This window comes from Canis lupus, chromosome 36 (assembly GCF_048164855.1).
Source record: "Canis lupus baileyi chromosome 36, mCanLup2.hap1, whole genome shotgun sequence".
Lineage (NCBI taxonomy): Eukaryota > Metazoa > Chordata > Mammalia > Carnivora > Canidae > Canis > Canis lupus.
In genome coordinates, this window is record NC_132873.1 from 6255615 (window position 1) to 6274264 (window position 18650).

At 55.9% G+C, this 18650-nt stretch overlaps 1 protein-coding gene and 1 long non-coding RNA gene across 25 annotated transcripts in view; one reads left to right on the forward strand and one right to left on the reverse strand.

Moving 5' to 3' along the window:
* The window catches only part of TNS1 (tensin 1), a 197063-nt gene that overhangs the window by 120053 nt on the left and 58360 nt on the right, over positions 1–18650 (forward strand). The gene's annotated exons all lie outside the window — the stretch shown is intronic.
* LOC140625906 (uncharacterized) lies at positions 8632–16670 on the reverse strand. 5 transcript variants are annotated; one of them, XR_012025180.1, is made up of 2 exons: positions 11880–16670; positions 8632–9463 (listed from the first exon to the last, which is right to left on the reverse strand). It is a non-coding gene; the product is annotated as an uncharacterized lncRNA (long non-coding RNA). The 5 variants fall into 5 exon arrangements; XR_012025179.1 differs by having other exon boundaries at positions 8632–11022; XR_012025177.1 differs by having other exon boundaries at positions 8632–11241.

The following is an 18650-nucleotide window of genomic DNA, read 5'->3' on the forward strand; positions in this document are numbered from 1 at the left end:
CATTATGTCAAGTGGGCAACTGCAGCTCAGTTCAGTGCTGGGGGCGGGGGTGATGTGTGGATTGTATTTGTTTGTGTGGTTCATTTGCATGTGGGAGGCAGGGCGGAGCCTCCAAAGGCAGCATTCTGGGAGCCCTCGAGACGCCGGGTCTGGGGTTTGGCCTAGACTTGCTTTTCTGATTTAATCCTGGGACTGCAGCATGTGGGAGCCCAAAGGATCCTCAGGACTGTTGGCCCACCCCCGGATTTTCAGTTGGGGATAACCAAGAGCCCCCCACCCCGGCCCCACTCGAAGGAAGGGTCTTCTGGTTTACCCACTGCCCAATGGATACGTGCTTTCAAGGATACCAGCTCCCGGCCCCTGAGCTGCAGCTGGTCCTTGGGTGAGGCTGTGACATCCCTGGGACTCTGAGCCCTGTGGCAGAGCTGGGTTAAAGAGAGCCAGGCCTCCTGGACCCCCACCTGCTCCCCATCTTCCTTCTACCTTCTTCTCCAGGATTTTTTTTTTTTTTTTTAATTTTTATTTATTCACGATAGGCACACAGTGAGAGAGAGAGGCAGAGACACAGGCAGAGGGAGAAGCAGGCTCCATGCACCGGGAGCCTGACGTGGGATTCGATCCCGGATCTCCAGGATCGCGCCCTGGGCCAAAGGCAGGCGCCAAACCGCTGCGCCACCCAGGGATCCCCTTCTCCAGGATTTTGGATATGTTGACTCCACCCTGAAAGTCTTCTTTTTCTTGAAAAAAAAAAAAAAAATTCTCCCTCTGACCTCTGAGATACCAGAAGGAGTGATGGAGCTCAGAGCAAGTGGAATGAGGGCAGTGGTTGGGCCAGCCTTTGGGGCTTGATGAGAGCATGTTGTTTACAGGCAACACTGCAAAGTGGATGGCTTGTCCTCAAGCCTACCTTCTTAGTTCCCTCCACCCCCTCCCCCAGGGGCCCAGACACCCCACCCTGCAGAGGCACCGCCCCAAGTACTCCTCCCCACCTCCCCGGGGCCCCCTCTGCTGTGCTGAGTGGCTGGGGAGAGGGCAGAGGACGAAATAATTTAGTTCGGAGCTACTGCCAGCCTAATTGTTCAACGTTCTGGGGATGTTTGCATTTTTCACAAGAACACTTGGCAATTTGAAGGTATTTTTAATGTGTCCCCGTCTCTCCCTGCTGTGGATTCTGTGCTGCGGCCAATGTAAAACACTCAGTAAACTGCAAGGTGCCAGGCAACCAAAAGGTAAAAGAGTTAAGGGGACAGGAGAGGCCGTGGGAGGCCTGATGGGGACACGTTGCCAGAGGGAAGGCAGGGGGCAGGAGGCGGGGGAGCAGAAGGAGGAGCAGCAGCTAGAGGCAGGAATGGGGTAGGAAGGAGAGGCTGGGGGAGTCTGGACTCTTCTCCACCCCTTGCCTCCTTCCTTTTCCCCCCCCGGGGCAGGGGAATGGAACCCATCAGCTCATCCTGCAGGGACAGAGGGGCTCCTGTCTGGAGGCTGAGGAGCTGGCCCTATGCCTGGAGGGTGGGAAGGGAAGGCAGGGCAAGCAGATCGAGGCTCTGCTGTCCTCTTCGCTGGCCTGGCCTCGTCTGGCCAGCTGGTTGGCCTGGACCGGGAGCGATGAGGTTGGGGTGGTCACCAGGACAGACCCTGCCTGTCCATCTGTGTGCCCCCTGCTGCCGCTGGGCTGCATCCCCCACAGGGATGGGAAAGCCAGCCATGGGGTGGGAGCAATGATCATTATTCCAGTCCTGCTCTTCTTCATGGCTGGAGGCACTTCTGGAAGGCTCTAGGTTCTGGGGCCCAGAGATAAAAGCATTTTCTTCTGGCTGATTTCCTTGGTCAAGAAAGAGACATAGGAGGCCTGAGTCCATCTCCTTTGTGGGCAAGTCCCTGTACCTCAATGTCCCCATGTAACACTCTTGGGGTAAGGGCACCTAACCTCCTGGGGTGCCCAGGAAGTGGCTCAAGCTGGAGCCTGGAAGGTGCCTGGGGGCTCCTAGGAGTGGCCCCGGGGCTGGGGGGCTGGGCTCTGTGGGTGACATGGTACCCAAGGTGGCCCTGCCTGCCCCCCAGGGAAGTCATGGACTGGGAGAGGCAGGCTAACCCCAAGGTGCTGTGGGTCAGCCTGTGTGCCTGAGGCCTGACCGCCCAGGGTCCCCGATCCCCCTCTGTAGCTGAAGGCCTTACCTAGCCTTCCTGGTCTCAGTTTGTTCTTCTACAGACTGGGATGGTTAATGGCGCCCATGTCCTTGGCTTAATGCAGCAATGTTCATGAAAGGCGGTTTAGCATAGGGGTCCCCAAGGTGGCCTCTAGAGCCGAACTACCAGGGTCCAGACCCTCTGACAAGAAGCCATCCTCTCAGGGCCTTGGTTTGCTCTGCTGTAAATGGGGGATTGAGTGGACAAATCATTTTGAGCATCGTGTGGGGAGTAGGAGCTGCGGAGGCTGCCTGTGGTGGCTCCTCAGGAGTCTCTGCACGTAATGACCGTGGCCAGCATCTCAGGCGTCTCTGCAGAGAAGACCAAGGAGGTCTTGGTCTTGGCCTTGGGAGCCCGCTCTGGCTTTGTCACATGCCAGTCATGGTGCCCAGCCCTTGCAAGTCTCCCTTTGCCTAGTGTTCACAGCCACCCTGTGAGGTGGGCACTGGTTTCATGCCTGGGTAGGGAAACTGAGGCACAGCGGGGTTTAGTAACCCGCAGAAGGTTGCCCCAACAGTAAGGAGCAGGTCTGGGTGTGAAACCCCAGTGCTCATCGCTGTGCTGCTTTGGTAACCGCAGGCCTGTATTCCGGGCGCCAGCCCCTGTGACACTCCCTGGGTCGCCCCCGAGCTTGGGTGGATCTGGCCCCTCCGTCCCCACCTCTGACCACTGGGCAGACCCCTGTCCTGAGTCTCAGCAGGAGGGAGGCGCTGGAGGCCCTGGGATCTGGAGTGTGGCAGCCAGGAGAGCACCGGGCCGGCCTGCGGCAGGTGCTTAGCTGGATGTCAGCGCCGGGGACAGCTGAGGCGCATCCCTTAGTGTCCCTCCCCTGCCCCCCAGGAGGCTGTGGGGCTGCTCCCACCGCAAGGCCTCTGGTGAGGGGATGGCCGCTCAAAATAGGGGAGGCGTGTCGGAGGTGAGATCAGGTCGTTTCTGCAAGTGGCACGCCTCTCCTATTTCAGGCCCGTGAGGGAAGGAATCCGAGAGGCCGGGCCAGGCCCTCCAGAGGCCACCGGGTGACTCAGAGGGGCAGCAGGGGGCACTGAGCCAGGCACTGGGGACCAGGGACAGACGATCTCGGGCCTGGGCTGCTCCTCGCCGCCTTGCAGTCGGCCCTCTGCCCACTATTCCTCCTGCTTCTGCAGGAGACCCTGACTTTACCGTCCATGCCGGGAACTGCACCCCTGTCTCCCCCCAACCCCCCATTCCTAGTTCAAGTTTCTTTTTTTTTTTTTTTTTTTAAGATTTTCTTTATCTATTCATGAGACACACACAGAGAGAGAGAGAGAGAGAGGCAGAGACACAGGCAAAGGGAGAAGCAGGCTCCATGCAGGGAGCCTGATGTGGGACTCGATCCCGGGTCTCCAGGATCACGCCCTGGGCTGCAGGTGGCACTAAATGGCTGAGCCACCTGGGCTGCCCCCTAGTTCAAGTTTCTACTCCTTTGGGGCATCGCAGATCCATCTCAGCAACAGAAACGATGGAAGAAAAGCCCCGTGCTCTGTAGGCCCACGTCCCAGGCTGGGGCGGTCCAGGCCGGTCAGGGAGCCCGCCTGCTGGCCTCCTGCCACAGTGAGGACACGAGGCTGGCACTTGTGGGCCTGCCAGGGGGGAGGTCATCCTCACGTGCAGAGGCTCCCTTTGCACGACCTCCGCTCCAGTCGTACTGACCCCATTGCACCGATGGCCACACCCACGTGTGGAGAGGTTAGTCGTGCTGCGGGGGTCACGAGATAGGACATGGGGTGGCTACTGAATCCAGGGGTCTGACTCTGGTCCCTTCCCTCCTCCCTCGGAGCTCAGTGTGTTCAGCGCCCCACACCCCCTAATACGGGTGGTCCTTGCAGGTGCTTGTCCAACTTCTCACACCTTTGGACGGCAGAGAGCTCACCGCCGCACCGGGCAGGCCGTTTCACTGTGGACAAGTCCAGAAATTTGGAGAGAAATAGAGGGGAAAGGGCGAGTTGCCTCTGTGTGGTGGCCATGGATGCTCAGGGACCCTGCACTCAGGCCAGAAGGAAGGGGAAGTGGTGACAGGTGAAGAATCCGTTAGAAACTCAGTATTAAGAACTTTCTCACCAGAGAAGGTTCCAGGCCTTGACATGTGGCTGGGGAGCAGGGGAGCACCTGCCGTCTCCAGGCCTCCTCACTTCGGGAGTAGCACCCTCTGGTGCACCCCGCAGGCCGGTGTCTGAGTCTGCTTGGGCGGCCACGACAAGATACCCCAGCCTGTGAGGCTCGCACGGCAGACGTGTCTTTCCCCAGTTCTGGAGGCCGCGAGTCTGAGAGCAAAGCGTCAGCAGCATTGGTTCCTCCCGAGCTTGTGGATGGCGGTCTTCTCTCCGTGTCTTCGCTGGGTCCTCCCTCTGTGTGCCTCTGTGTCCCCATCTCTTCTTTATAAGGACGCCGGTCGGATTGGCCTGGGGCCCACTCGTGTCTAGAGTGGGTTTTAACTTAATTATCTGCTAAAGGCCCTCTTTCCAGACACAATTACACTCTGAGGTACTGGGGGTTAGGGCTCCCACGTATGAACTTGGGGGGAGAGCACGTCAGCCCACAACACCTAGGAAGGAGTTTTCTGGGTGGCCTGTAGTCGGACGCCTGGAGCCTTGGTCCTGAGCTGGGGGGCGCAGGTCCCGGGCGCTGGAGGGGGGAGTGGGCTGGCCCCCCACCAGCCTCCTCCTTGCAGGCTGTCTGTCTTTCTCTGGTTTGGTCTGGAGCCTGCCAGCTCAGCGCTCTGGCTGACACCACGTTTCACAGCCTCCAGAAGCCCCATTAGCCATTTGGCCTGAGTTCTGACGCCCCATGCCCAGATCCCAGCTCCCTGTGGGTGGGAGTGGGGCTGTTTTTTTGTCTATGCTGCACAGAGCCGCCTCCAAATTCCTCCAGAGTGTTCCAGGGCGAGCCTTCTCGGAAGCGAGTTCCGTACCAAGAGCTGTGGGCTGCCTTCCACCCGGGGGCTGGCCAGGCCTGAGTTCCCTCACTGTCCCCCTTCACGTCTCCCGTCCCCCAACGTCCTCAGGCTTGGAGTTGTTCAGAGTGTGTCACAACTTAAGTGGGTACAGGGGAATAGGGCGCGTGCTGGGCGCAGTAGCGGATTGCTCAGGGCCGGAGGAAGGAACGGAGAATGTGAGAAGCCCCCGGTTACCTGGCTGGTAACCACCCCTCTTCTGGGCTTCTCCTGTGTGGTGCCCATCAGTCCCTCCCCGTTTCTGTGGGAAGCCCCCCAAGAGCCAGGGGCTGGTGACAGGGGGTGTGGTTTTGGGCCCAAGCTGCTCAGCCCTCGGAGGATCTGTGAGGAGAGCCATTCCCTTCCTCGGGGAGAGCTCCCAGTTCTGCAGGACACCCAGTGCCTCCTCGAGCTCGGTCGTCTGAGCTGGGGAAGAGCCTCCTGGATGGCAGCCAGCGGCCCCTGGTCTGTGGTGACTTCTCCTGAGCTGGGCTCGTCCAAGAACTCTCTGATATTTATTTATTTATGTATTTATTTTGAGGGAGAGGAAAGAGGGAGGGAGACACAGCAAACAGAGAGTGAGAAGGAGACAGAAGTAGGCAAGAGACATGGAGAGAGAGCCAGACACTGGGAGGCGTGGGTGGCAGGAGACTGTTCGGGGTTGGGGGGGGGTCTTGGTAACTCCTTTTCTTTAGATCTCCCTTATGTCCTGTAAAATGAGGGAATTGGAGGAGTGGTTCTTTCTGTCTCTTTGAGCTTAATCATTGTGTCTTTTTGTGAGTTGGGAGGAGCTAAGATGGACCCACCAAACTTCCCACCTCATGGGCTTGGAGCGGGGAAGCAGTGTAGCTTCGTGGTGGTTGTATTAGTCAGGAGAGGCTTGGTTACGCTGGGTAACAAACAGCCCCAAAATATATATCTCTTGCCCGTGCCACATGTCCAGTGTGGGTTGGCACGGGGTCTGCGTTCATCTTATTTACTCGAGGCTGCTGGTGGCTTCATCCCATAGCTGCTTCCATCATCGCCGCCACAGTGGGTAGTGGGCACTGTGACGTGCACACTGCTTCTGCCCGGACGTGACACACATTCCTCCTGCTGACATTTCATTGGCCAAAGCAGGTCGCACACCCAAGCCTGACTTCAAAGAGAGCAGAGAAATGGTTCATGGAAAATGGAAAGTGGAAAATAATGTTGAACAGACTGAGCTCTGCTATAGGGACTAAGTCTGTGGGACCTAGAGTCAGAAGGCCAGGTTCCAAGCCCTGTTGTTTAGGACTGTGTTTCTTGGTCAAGACACTCGACCTCTCTGAGCCCCAAATGTCATTTTTATAAAACGGGTACAGTAATAGTCTTTTTTCATGGGATTGCTGTTAAGATCAATGAGGATGTCAAAGGTCAAATCCAGAGTGCTAGGCATGTACTCTGCTGGCAGGAATTTGAGTTTATTACTATTGTCATTATTGAAGTGCTGGAGGAAGGAAGGTAGAGAGGTGATTTGAACATATGCAAGTCCTCTCTTCTTGGGAAACATTCCACATCCCTGTGGCCCCTCTACGCTCGGGAACCATCCATAGTGGCTCTGTTCTGGGAGCCCCACTCTTGGGAGTCAGAGACCTGCCTCTGACAGCAGCTTGCTGTGTGACCTTGGCAAAGTTACTTCTCCTCTCTAGTTCTCAATTCCCTTGTCAGTGAAACGAAGAGGATGGATTCCCAAGGGGACCTCATGGGGGGACGGCGATGGTAACGATGCCAGCGCCAGTGACCAGATGCTGGCTGGCTTTGGGGCCTGCCCTGAGCCGGGTGCCACCGTGCTCTTTCTCGTGGTTAGTCCTCCCCAGCAGGTGCTACTGTTTCCTGATCAGCAGGCAGACCTTGTCGAGTGTGGTCATCAAGCCACTCCCTGTGTCTCCTGCTGCCCTGCCTGACGTCTGTCCTCTGCTTTCCCTGCCCCCTCATGGTATTAGGGCGAGTCCCGTGCCTGTTCTGGCCACTTAGGGAACGAAAGATCCTCAGCCAGTTGACAGTGTGTCCAGTGCCAGTGGACTTGGCCCTTCATTCAGCCAGTTCCTCCCCCTTGTCAGCTCCTGCCTGGCACCGACTGTGTGTGTGTGTGTGTGTGTGTGTGTGTGTGCGCGTGCGCACGTGGGGGGGTGCAGCTCACTAGGTTTCCCGACTTATAGGAAGAGAGGACAGGACGGGTGTGGGGGAGAGAATCAGGAGGGGATTCCTGCCCACTCTGTGTGGGGCAGGCGGGGATGGCCACTCCTGAGCTCTTGGCCGATGGAAGATTCCGGGATGTCGAACGCGGGCTGTTTCTCTCCTGCGGCACCTTTGTGGGTGTTTGGGGGACCCCTGGGGCTCCGCGTAGGTCACTGCATCGGTGTTTCCTTCAGGCAGGGGACTGCCGCTCAGGCGGACTCTCACAACCCTCTGGGCCCAGGCGTCCCTCGTCCCCTGCAGTCTCTCGTGGACACGGGACAGCATGCGAGGGGCCCAGGCCGGCTCTCCCTCCCCGGCCCGAGGGGGCCCTCATGCATCTGGGCCTCAGCCGAGCCTGGGGGGGACGTGACCCAGGCAGCCCCTCTGTGGGTCCCCCTGCCTGCCTCTCGCCCCTTGGACTTTTGGCCCAAGCCAGTCCCTGTCTCTCCTGTTCTCTGTGCTCCCGCACTCGCTGAGGGGGAGGGAGAGGCCCCCAGCAACAAAACAACATTCTCCAACATTCCTCGTGGCCTCTCCCCCTTCCTGATCCGTTTGCTCCGTGATGTGGAGGTGTCCGAGGGAGTTCAGAGCCACGGAACAGTTTGGGGCCTTCTCTCTGTCTCTTAAAAAACCCCCCAAAAAACAGCTAATATTATATATTTCCAATATCGTGTTATAAAATTGTATTCATTGACTTAATAACGTCCACCTGTCTTAAAGTGGACGATTCAGTGGGTTTTAGTATGTTTGGGGTTGTGCACCTTCACCATCACCATCACCAACTGTACAACATTTCCAACACCCCCAACCATCGGCAGCCACCCGGCCCCCGTTTCTTGCCCCACCCCCAGCCTCGTGTCCTTTCTGTCTTGACAGATTTTAAAAAGTTAATTCATTAATTTTTAGAATTCTATTTAAATCCAATTAATTATCATATAATGTATTATTGGTTTTAGAGATAGAGATCAGTGATTCATCAGTCTCAGATGACACCCAGTGCTCATCTCATCACGTGCCCTCCTTAATGCGTCACCCAGTTATTCCATCCCCCCCTCCCATCCAGCGACCCTCAGTTCATTTCCTGTGATTAAGAGTCTCTTATGGTTTGTCTCTCTGACTTCATTCCTTCTTTTTCCTTCCCTTCCCCTATGATCCTCTGTTTTGTTTCTTAAATTCCATGTATGAGTGAGATCATATGATAACTGTCTTTCTCTGACTTATTTCTCTCAGCGTAATACCCTCTAGTTCCATCCACGTCATTGCAAATGGCAAGATTTCATTTTTGATGGCTGAGAAATATTCCATTGTGTGGATTTACCACATCTTCTTTATCCCTTCATCTGTCGATGGACATCTGGGCTCTTTCCATAGTTTGGCTACTGTGGACATTGCTGCTGTAAACAATGGGTTGTGGGTACCCCTTCGGATCACTGCATTTGTATCTTTGGGGTAAATACCCAGTAGTGCCTTGACAGACTGGAATTTTTTTTTTAAAAGATTTTATTTATTTATTCATGAGAGATACAGAGAGAGAGAGAGAGAGAGAGGCAGAGACACAGGCAGAGGGAGAAGCAGGCTCCATGTAGGGAGCCCGACGTGGGACTCAATCCCGGAACTCCAGGATCACACCCTGAGCCGAAGGCAGATGCTCAATTGCTGAGCCACCCAGGCGTCCCCAGACTGGAATGTTCTGCTGATTTCCTGTAAATGGAATTATACAGCACGTGGCCTTCTTTCACTGAGCCGAATACTTTCAGGCCACATCCAAGTTGGAGCATGGGTCACTGCTTTGTTTTTGTTGCTGCGTAATACTCTACTTATGGCCATACCACGTTTTGTTCACTTATTCCTCAGTCAGTGGATGTTTTCTTTATGTCCACTTCTTGAATATTTTAACAAACACTGCTGTGGACATTCATGGACCAGTTTTCACGTGGACTTGGGTTTTCACGTTTTCTTGTGTAGATACCTAGGGGTGGAGTGGCTGGGCTGTAGGGTCACAGTGTGTCCAATCATTTGAGGACACAGACTGTTTTCCAAAGTTTTATATCACTGCAGCCAGTGTCTGAGGATGCCAGCGTCTCCCATCCGTCCTCACCAACTCCTGCCTTCAGTACCCGAGCCATCCTAATGGGTATAAAGTACATTGGCCAGTTGGGTTTTCATTTCCCTCATAATGGACGGTGATGAGCATCTTTTCACATGGTAACTGGCCACTATAGATCTGTTTTTATTTATTTATTTAATTAATTTTAAAGATTTTATTTATTTATTAGAGAAAGAGAGGGATTGAGGGAGCATAAGCAGGGGGAGCAGCAGAGGGAGAAGCAGGCTCCCCACTGAGCAGGGAGCCTGACAGGAGGCTGGATCCCAGAACCCCGGGATCATGACCTGAGCCAAAGGCAGAAGCTTAACCCACTGAGCCACCCAGGCGCCCTGTAGATCTCTTTTTAGAGAAATGTTTATTCACATATTTTGGACACTTCAAAACAATGTTTTTTTTTTTTTTTTGGTCTATTTGCTATTGAGTTATAAGTTCCTTCTCTATTCTGAAAACAGATCCCTTATTGGATAAGTGATTTGCATCCTGTGGATTATGGTCTCTTTGCTCTCGATGCTAGCGATGTCTTCCTGCCATCCTTGTGTGCTGACCCCTTGCCTTACTTTCGGAGTGGGGCGTTCATCTTCCTGGGGCCTCTGTCACAACTGAGACCCCACTACTTCCACGTTAATATCCGGTTGCCCCTGGGGTTCCCGTTTTATAGAGGATGGAACGGGTAGTAGCAGAGAGGTTGGGGGCCTCGTCCACGGCAGTGTCCTGAGTAAACGGTGGAGGCAGGACTCCAACGTGAGGGTCTGGAGCCAGAGTCCGGGATCGATACTGCGTACTATCATTTAATGATCTTGATCTAAAAGATTATTCATCTGCAGCCCGAAATGCTTTCGGCTGCTTGGTCTGATCTCTTTCCAGCCCTAGAGCTGGTGCTTGAACTGGTCTAGAAAAGCTGCCCCAACCCCCAGAGAGGGAGGCCAAGTGTCAGATCCCTGGATGGCCGAGCAATGCAAAATTGCGTGAATTCTGCACCCCCAGCTGCCCCTGCGGCCCTTGTGGCCCTGGGTCCCTTCGTGTCCCCGAGGCCAGGCAGGGTGAGGGAGGGTAGCCCCTCCTCCAGAAGGTGGCCCCTTTAGGTTGGAACTGAGGCAGTTGGGCAGCGGGGAGGGAAGAACACTTGTGCACCGTGGTGAATATCTGCCCTTGACGTACCTTCAAAGGGTTTGGCATTCCTGCCTTCTGGAGTTTTGGGTCAGATGTGGGAGGAACCAGTAAGAGAGGAGTGCAAGTTTGCAAGGTGGTCCCAAATAATTTAGGGAAAGGTTCCAAGGATCCCGGACTGATACATCCGCCCCCCCATCTCTGAGCAGAAGGCTTTAGGGGGTGATCTTCTGACCAAGAGCTTGGGGTTCATGAGCACCAGACTGACTTTTGTTGGAAAATCCTAACCTGGTCGCCGGAGAGGGCAGCCCTTCTGGGATGTGGCTTCAGGGGATGAGGGGGAGAGATGGGCAGAGACGGAGACCTTCAAAGCTGCTGCAGGAATCTTCTGTCCTTGTTATGTCACATCATAGATGACCAAGGACTTAGTCTACAGCAGGAAGGGTTTGAGTCAGCCACCCGGTGGCACTTCCTGACGGTGAGAGAGCGGATCAGCTGTAGTGGGGAGGTTGGGCCCTTGTCTCCTTGGCATCCTTGGGCAGAGATGTCAGGAGACAAGGGAGATGGCTGTCCGTGTGGGATGGCCTCCACAGATGTGGTGAGAGAGGCCGGGATAGACTGGCTTCCTGGGGAGGATCTGGTGCCTTCTTTTCCCCCAAGTCGGGGGGCGGGAGTCCTCCCTGCTGACGTCCTGCAGCAATCAGAGTGCTAAGAATCCAAATGTGAGGTCGGCCTGACCTTGTGGGTGGAGAAGATGACACCACTGACCCAGCATCTCCCCGCCACCTGCTTAGTGGGGCGAGGCGGGGCTCGTCCCGATGCCCTCAGACCCTTGGCTGGCTCTGCTCTGTGAGGCAGCTGGCAGGCCTGGGCGAGTAGTGTCTGCCCAGGGAACATTCAGTAAACCAATACCCTCCCGAGTGAATGTGCCTTGGTCCTCTGTAATCTCTGCCATCGGGTGGAGGTTGGAAGGCCGGAGCCGCGCTCGGTTGGGCCGGAGCTCCTGGCCGGCAGCCTGAGCCTCGAGTCTGCCTTCCCGGTGTGCTCAAATATCGAGCTCCAGGCAGGGCAGGAGGAGAGCGCTGTCCCCTTCTCGGCCCCTTCCCACTTCCCCTCTTGCCAGACCCGCAAACAAGCACAAGGAAGCTGGAGCCTGCAAGACCCCAAGATACCAACTCTAGCCATGTCCGAGGGAAGAAATGGAAGCTTCCAGTAATCAGATATTGTTTCCTACCCAGCTGTGGCTGCTTTTTACCCATCATCCTTCCTCCTTCCTTCCCTTCCTTTCTCCCTTCCTTTTCTCTCTCCTTTCATTCCCCCAGTACTTACAGATCACCGCCTAGGCGGCGGGCGGCGGGCTGGCCTGGGTGCTGTAGAAAGTTGTGCCCTGGAGTCGCCTGAGGACAAGGGCGGGGTGTGTGTCTCACAGCCACGGGGAGGAGGATCTCGGCTGGGCCTCGGCTCCTCGGGAGACAGGCAGCTCCTGGGGGACGGTGGTGCTCAGAGGTGCACAGCTCTGCAGAGGGGCTGCGTTTGTCCCAGGGCTGGGAGGGCGACGTGCGTGGAGAGCAGCCCCATTTTCAAACCTAGAAGTGGCATCACAGCCTTGCTCAAAGTCTAGCTTGGTGGAGGGAAAGAGAAGCCTTCGATTCAGACGGACCTCGCTCGCCACTCGGCTGTCCTGGGGTGCGGTGCTGGAGCTGGTCAAGGTGGAGTGCTGGGGAGGGTGGAGCGGAGGGTGAGGGAGCGCCCAGAGAGCCACATACCGGGGTCCAGAAGGGGAGAAGGAACCAGGAGATTCATTGAAAAGACAGCCTCGAATCACACACACAGAAAGGCCAGAATCCTGCCGCGGGTGAGACCCTCTTGCCTTCCGTTGACCTTGGGCAGATGGCTTAGCCTGTCTGAGCCTCAGTGTTCTCACCTGTAACGTGGGGCAAGGATGGTACCTTCCCCCCTGGGGCTGAGAATTAACTGAGATCGTCTCTGGGCTCCTAGGTCTGCCCTATGCGTCCTAAGCCAGCTGGTTCTGTTTGTTGTTCCTGATACGGCTCCCTGACCTTGGGGGGCACTTGATAAACTGCTTCCCGGAGCGCAAGTCAGTTCATTTTTTGACTATCGCAGCTGTTGAACTGGGCCTCTGGCTGCACGTCCGGTGTTCTTCCTCCCACACTGAACCAGGTGCGGGTGTCGGCACCTTTTCCTTGGCATCTTCCAACCAGGCTCCGTTCCCCGGGGGGGTGAGCTGCCCCCTTAGCTCCGGGCTTGGGGGACTTGTGGAGGTCACACGGATCGCGGAGGGCAGAGCCAGCCCTAGCCCCCAAGGGTCTTTTCAGGGGCTTCCCCTCCACGGGTCCTGCCTTCCTGGCACCAGTCATCGGCGATGCCCAGGCTGTGTGTTATGGTGATGGCTGGCATAGCTGTAAGGTTGCTCCTTTCTCTTCCATTTGAGAAAACAGAGTGTGGGAGAGTGAAAATAAGGGTAACCTTGAATCTGCTCCACCGACAAAAAGAAAAAAACAAAAACAAATCGCGTGTGTTCTTTGGTATGTGGACTATCCTCAGTCAACAAATAATCACTAGGTGCCTACTAAATGCCAGTCGCCATTCTAGATACTGAGGATATAACAGTGAGCAAAACGAAGATCCTTGCCCCCATCACGATTCCATTGTAATGGGAGAAAAGAGACAATGAAAAAAAAACATTAAAGACATTATATGTAAATGAGAGAGCATGCTAGACGGCGATGAACACCTGGGAAAAGATAGAGCAGAATAGGGTGATTGGGAAAGGGGAGGTGGAGGGGTGAGTTGAAATTTTTTAAAAAGCTGATCAGCCCAGGCCTCACTGAGGGAGAGATAGCTGAACAAAGACTCGAAGGGGTGAGTCAGCCAAGAAAATATCTGAGGAAGAGCATTGCCGGCAAGAGAGCAGCAAGTGCAAAGGTCCTGAGACAGCAGCTTGCCTGAGCCGTACGTAGGCTTGGGAAGCATCAGAGGGGCCAGTGTCACTGCAGCGAAGGCTGCAATAGGCCATTAGGTCAGAGGTTATGGGGACTAGGTCATGGGGGTTCTGGTAGCTGTGGCAAGGATTTGGCTTGTATCCTGAACTTTTTCATCTAGTGATGCATCGTGGAGACCCTTCCATAGTGGCACGTGAAGAGCTGTTTTCACTTTTCTTCCGATGCTGACGAGTCCACTGTACGTGCGTTCTGTGTTTTATGTAACTGTATTTAAGTAACACGACATTTAAGTTGTTGCCAGTCTTTTGTCGTTTCCAAAAATACTGCAAAGAATAACCTTGTACACACAGTGTGTGTGTGTGTGTGTGTGTGTGTAATCCCATCGATGGAAGTGGCATTTGTAGAAGTGCAGTTGCTGGGTGAAGAATATGTGCATATATAATCTTGATGGTGCCCAAGTGGCCTCTGCAAGCGTTGTACTTAGTTGACATTTTCCAGCGGCAGTTTGGTTAGGGCCTAGGAGAAAAATGCGTGAGACACCGTTAGGTGCCCACTATTTCCTTTACTCCTCATGACCCTCCCGTGGGCTGGGTCTTCTTGTTCCTATTCCACAGACGGGGAAGGCACAGAGAGGTGAAGTAACCTACCAGCGTTTGCCCAGCCAGTAGTAGGTGTAGAGCTGGGATTGCGAAGCCTGCCATTTCTCACCAGGGCTTCCCAGGAGCAGGGGTCCGAGGAGCTCTGGCCCCCGGCCCCCTGCCCCTGCGCCCCCTGCACATGGTCATGTGGACCCAGAGGCCTCCAGGTCTGCGGCTCCTGAAAACGAGGGGCTGAGTTAAAAGGGGAAGCCTGCTTGCCTGGCTCTGCCCCTGCTGCGCCTGCCTGCTGGAGACCCTTGGAGGCCGGGGGCAGGCTGGGAAGAGGCCCTCCTGAGGGACCTGGAGCCACACTGGCTGAGCTGGCCTCCCCCTGTCCCTCCCCTCATTGGCCCCCGTGGTGAGACCCGGCAGGCTGCCATCCAGCTAATTCTGCTCCAGGTGGGGCGCTCCCTGCCACCGTCTGCTGGGTCAGCTCGCTCCGGGGATTAGGTTTCCGCATTTCACTGATGAAAATAAATCAGCCTCTTGATTGCCGGCAGGGCCCTCGCGAGCTCCGCAGCCTGGAGGGTACTTCCACATTTCCTGTAAGTCACACTGTTTCTGTCCTAAGCTCCGGGGGCTCTGACGCTGCTGCAGAAAGAGCCTCAGATGAGCTTGGAGCCCGGAGCCACCCAGGCAGGACCGAGCAGGAGAGGAGAACGAGGCTCAGTGCTGACCCAGCATCTTCTCTTTGGTGGATCTTGGAGCATCTGGAGTTGGCCAGGAGGTCAGGGGTCATCTGGTTGTGCTCTCCCATTGCACAGAGGGGTACACCGAGGCCCATCGAAGACCACTCCTTAGTAGTCTGGCCTCTTGGCTCCCAGGCTACTGCCGTTGCTACTGGACAGTAGATCTGTTCATCGTGCAGTGGCCGGTCAGGGGCAGGGGGACTGCGTGGGAGAAAGTGGGCTTTAGCTGCAGCAGGCCGGGCAGAGAGATCTGACATCTAGGAGAACTGTCTTGCCTTGGAGGGACATGGGAAAGGGGAACTGGTGACAGGACTGGATTTTCTTGAAGTCCCTTCCACCCTGCACACCTGCCTAAATGGGGGTGAGTGACCATGGTGTATGGATGTTGGGGGTACCAGGCAAATTCTAGAGCGCTGTGACCAAGCCCCGGCAAGGTTCCGTGTGCAAAGGGGACTCTGGAGTCTTGCCCCAAACTCCCCTTTCTCCTGCCTCTCCCTTTGTGTGCTCAAGCATTATTTGCAAGCACAGGACTCTCCAGCAGGGACGTGGGGCATCCTGCCTCCCATGGCAGACTTGCTGGACTGTTGTCCCACCCTCCGGGGCCAGGCCTAGCCAACCTCCGGGAGCTTTGTTCAGGCCACAGTGGGACTCCCTTGTTCTGGGAAGCAGCTGAAGAGCTGGAGTGGGTGGGCGCCAGGAGCTCGGACTGCCTTGCTTGCCCTGGACCAACCAAGTCTTCACATCCTTACAGCCTGTCGATGCCCTGATGCTCGTCAGACACTTTGCCTCGGGCTGCTCTGATAGCTTTAAAAATTGTCAGCCGCAGAGTGTTCTTTGATGTCTGTTCTTCTCCAGGGGCAGTGAGATCAGATTTTGATATGAAAGCTCAAAGCTGCTCAGATCTTTCCTTCTCCCTTCCTGCTGCCTCCCTGCCCCCTTCCTGCTTGCAAACCTTCCAGAGCCAGACAGGCGCTCTTCATGTGACACAAGCAGAGAAAGAAGCCTGGGGGTAGCGCTCCTGGGTCCTGTCCAGGCCTGCACCCCATAGTTTTATAGCTTCTGTGGGTCAGGGGAGTCACTGCCAGCTCGTCCCGCTGCGGCAGGGGCTGCCAGCTTCCGGCCCACACCTGCTCTGGGGTGTGAGCTCGTGCACACTGGCCAGCAGATCCCCACAGAGGTGCCTGTGTGAGCTTCCTCATGCTAACGCACATGGATGGACCCATTTGGGAAAGGCAGCAGAGACCCAAGCAGATTCACCACCCACACCCATACCCACAGCCACTCAGGCATAGAACCACACAGACCCCGTTGCACATGCCACCTGTGCAGAGAAGCACAAAGGTCCTCCCCTCGACATACACCCACCGCTCGTTCATAGACCCATGAGACCTCTACCCCACTGCACACCCCCACAGTGCTGATGGGGACTCTAATGGCCAGTCTGATAACCACATGTGGTACCTAATTTCCTGTTTGGGATCAAGAATGGGGATCGACCCCCCAAGTGCAGAGAGGGGCTCATCTGTGTGCATTTTGAACCAGCCCTAAAGCAGTTCCCTACAAATTTCCAGAAATGCTTTGAGCCCTGGAAACATCATTGGGATAAACGCATGAAAGCCCTAGGTGGAGGGGGGGTGCAGCCTGGGTGGCCCAGTGGTTTAGCACTGCCTTCGGCCCGGGGTGTGAACCTGGAGGCCTGGGATCAAGTCCCATGTCAGGTTCCCTGCATGGAGCCTGCTTCTCCCTCTGCCTGTGTCTCTGCCTCTCTCTCTCTCTCTCTCTCTCTCTCTCTCTCTGTGTCTGTCATGAATAAATAAATAAAATCTCTAAAAAAAAGTAATAAATAATTGAAAAAAAAAAGCCCTAGGGGGCCACCTTGATGCGTGGATGGTAGGGTTGGGGCAGGGTGTTCTGGACAACCTGCGGTTTGTTGTCGCCCTTAACTCCCTTCTTCCTGGTGGGTTCCTCTGCTCTCGCCCTCTGCGCCTCCCACTCCTTCCTTCTTCCTCTCTGGGAAGCAGAAAGAGCATGAACACCAGGGGCCCATAGGCCAGGTGATCTTGAGCAAGCCACAACTTCCAAGCCTCGGTCTCTTTATCAGGATGATGGGCACGATAGTCTTTCCCTTGAAAAGCACTTGTGGAAGCAAATGTGAGAGCATCCGTTGAAGGGCAGACAGACCGTAAAAACCTGCAGTCCCCATGCTGGAGCCCCTCCCCATTTCCCCCCATCCTTCTCCGGGTGGGGAGAGGCGGGAGGAGGTGCGTGGGTACGTATGGCCCCCCGACCTTTGTCCAGCTCAGACACCTGCCTGGGAGTTGACAGTTCCCTTCCTGAGTAGTCCTCTGGCACCGTGGCTCCTGCCCTCTGGTTGGGGAACACTGTCCTGAGCCCAGCCCTGTCCGCTGCCTTCCTGGGTGGGGAGCACCCCGGAAGGCTGGGGCCGTGTGAGGGGTGCCCAGGACCTGCCCTTTGCCCCATACACCGTGATGCTCGGCACACCCGTGCCTTTCTCCTCCTCCTTGTGGTTCTGCGTAGAACCGGCTGTTTTAGGGTTCAGAGCTCTTTCTTATTCCTCCCTCGCTTTTTACTGCTTTGGAGACTGAGGCCCAGGAAAAGGAAATGACTTGCCCAAAGTCAAGTGGTGAGTTAGCGGCGCAGCGGGGACCAGAAGCCAGGACTCCTGAGTCATAGTCCCAAGCTCCATCTCACACCCCAGACTCCCTCTGCCCTCAGGCTGGCTCACGGCCTCAAGCTGTGGCCCACTTGGCACTTGGACGGGGTAATTGCTGGTTGCCGGGCCCTGTCCTGTGCGATGTTGGGTGTTTAGCAGCATCCCTACCCACCAGATGCCGGGAGCATTTCTTCTAGATGTGACAGTCCCAGCTATTTCCAGACTCTGCTCCATGTTCCCCGGAGTGGGGGGGGGGGTCACATCCTCTCGGGGGAGGACCCCCAGCCTAGCTGTCCCCTCAGCCCTTTGTCTCTGGGGCCTTACCTCTCCTGCATGTAGGGTGTGAAATGGTCCTTCTCTCTTTTCCTGCGTCCTGTTTCTATGTCAGGACTGGCTGCTTGGAAACCACAACGTGCAGCCATTTAATTCCTTAAAAGAAAGAGCAAAAGAAATCCAGATTGGGGAAGATGCTTCCACAGCTGCCAATGAAAAGAAAGCATGGGGCGGGAAGGGGGCCGGAGGAGGTGACGGAAGGAGACTGGGCGTCCTTCCTCCCTGGAGGACCCTCGGCCTGATTGAGCGGCCTCTGCTGCACCCCACTGGCCCAGCTGCGGGGTCTCCCGAAGCTGGGCCTGCAGGGGAGGCGGCCTGTGTTCCATTTGCGAGTGGATGGTCTTTAGCTGCAGATTTGCCCATAACTGTTCTACTTTGTTTGCATGGCCAGACCTGGAGACCTTTGAGGGTCTAATGTCGCAGGGTTTCCAGCACCCTTTGGGCATCCCCCTGGTGTGTCTGACTCAGCTCTGGCAGCAGACAGGATTTCCTTCCGGGATCCCGGGTCCCGGGTGGTAGTCTCTGCTCCAGTCCTGACCCAATATGCAAGCGGGGGAGACTTGCCCGCCCTGAGTCTGATGGGCCACCCTGGGGGGGGGGTGTGTGTGGGGGGGTGGGGGCTGATGAACTCAGGACATCCTCCAGCTTGACCATGCTGTGACTAGGGATCAGCCTGGGCTGGTGACCCACAGCTGGGCCTCACGTGGCAAATCTGGGGTCTCAAGTCCTACTGAGCATCCGAGGGGCTCCCAGAGGTCATGCATCACATCCCTGCTCTAGATCCTATATCTCATGAAACCGCC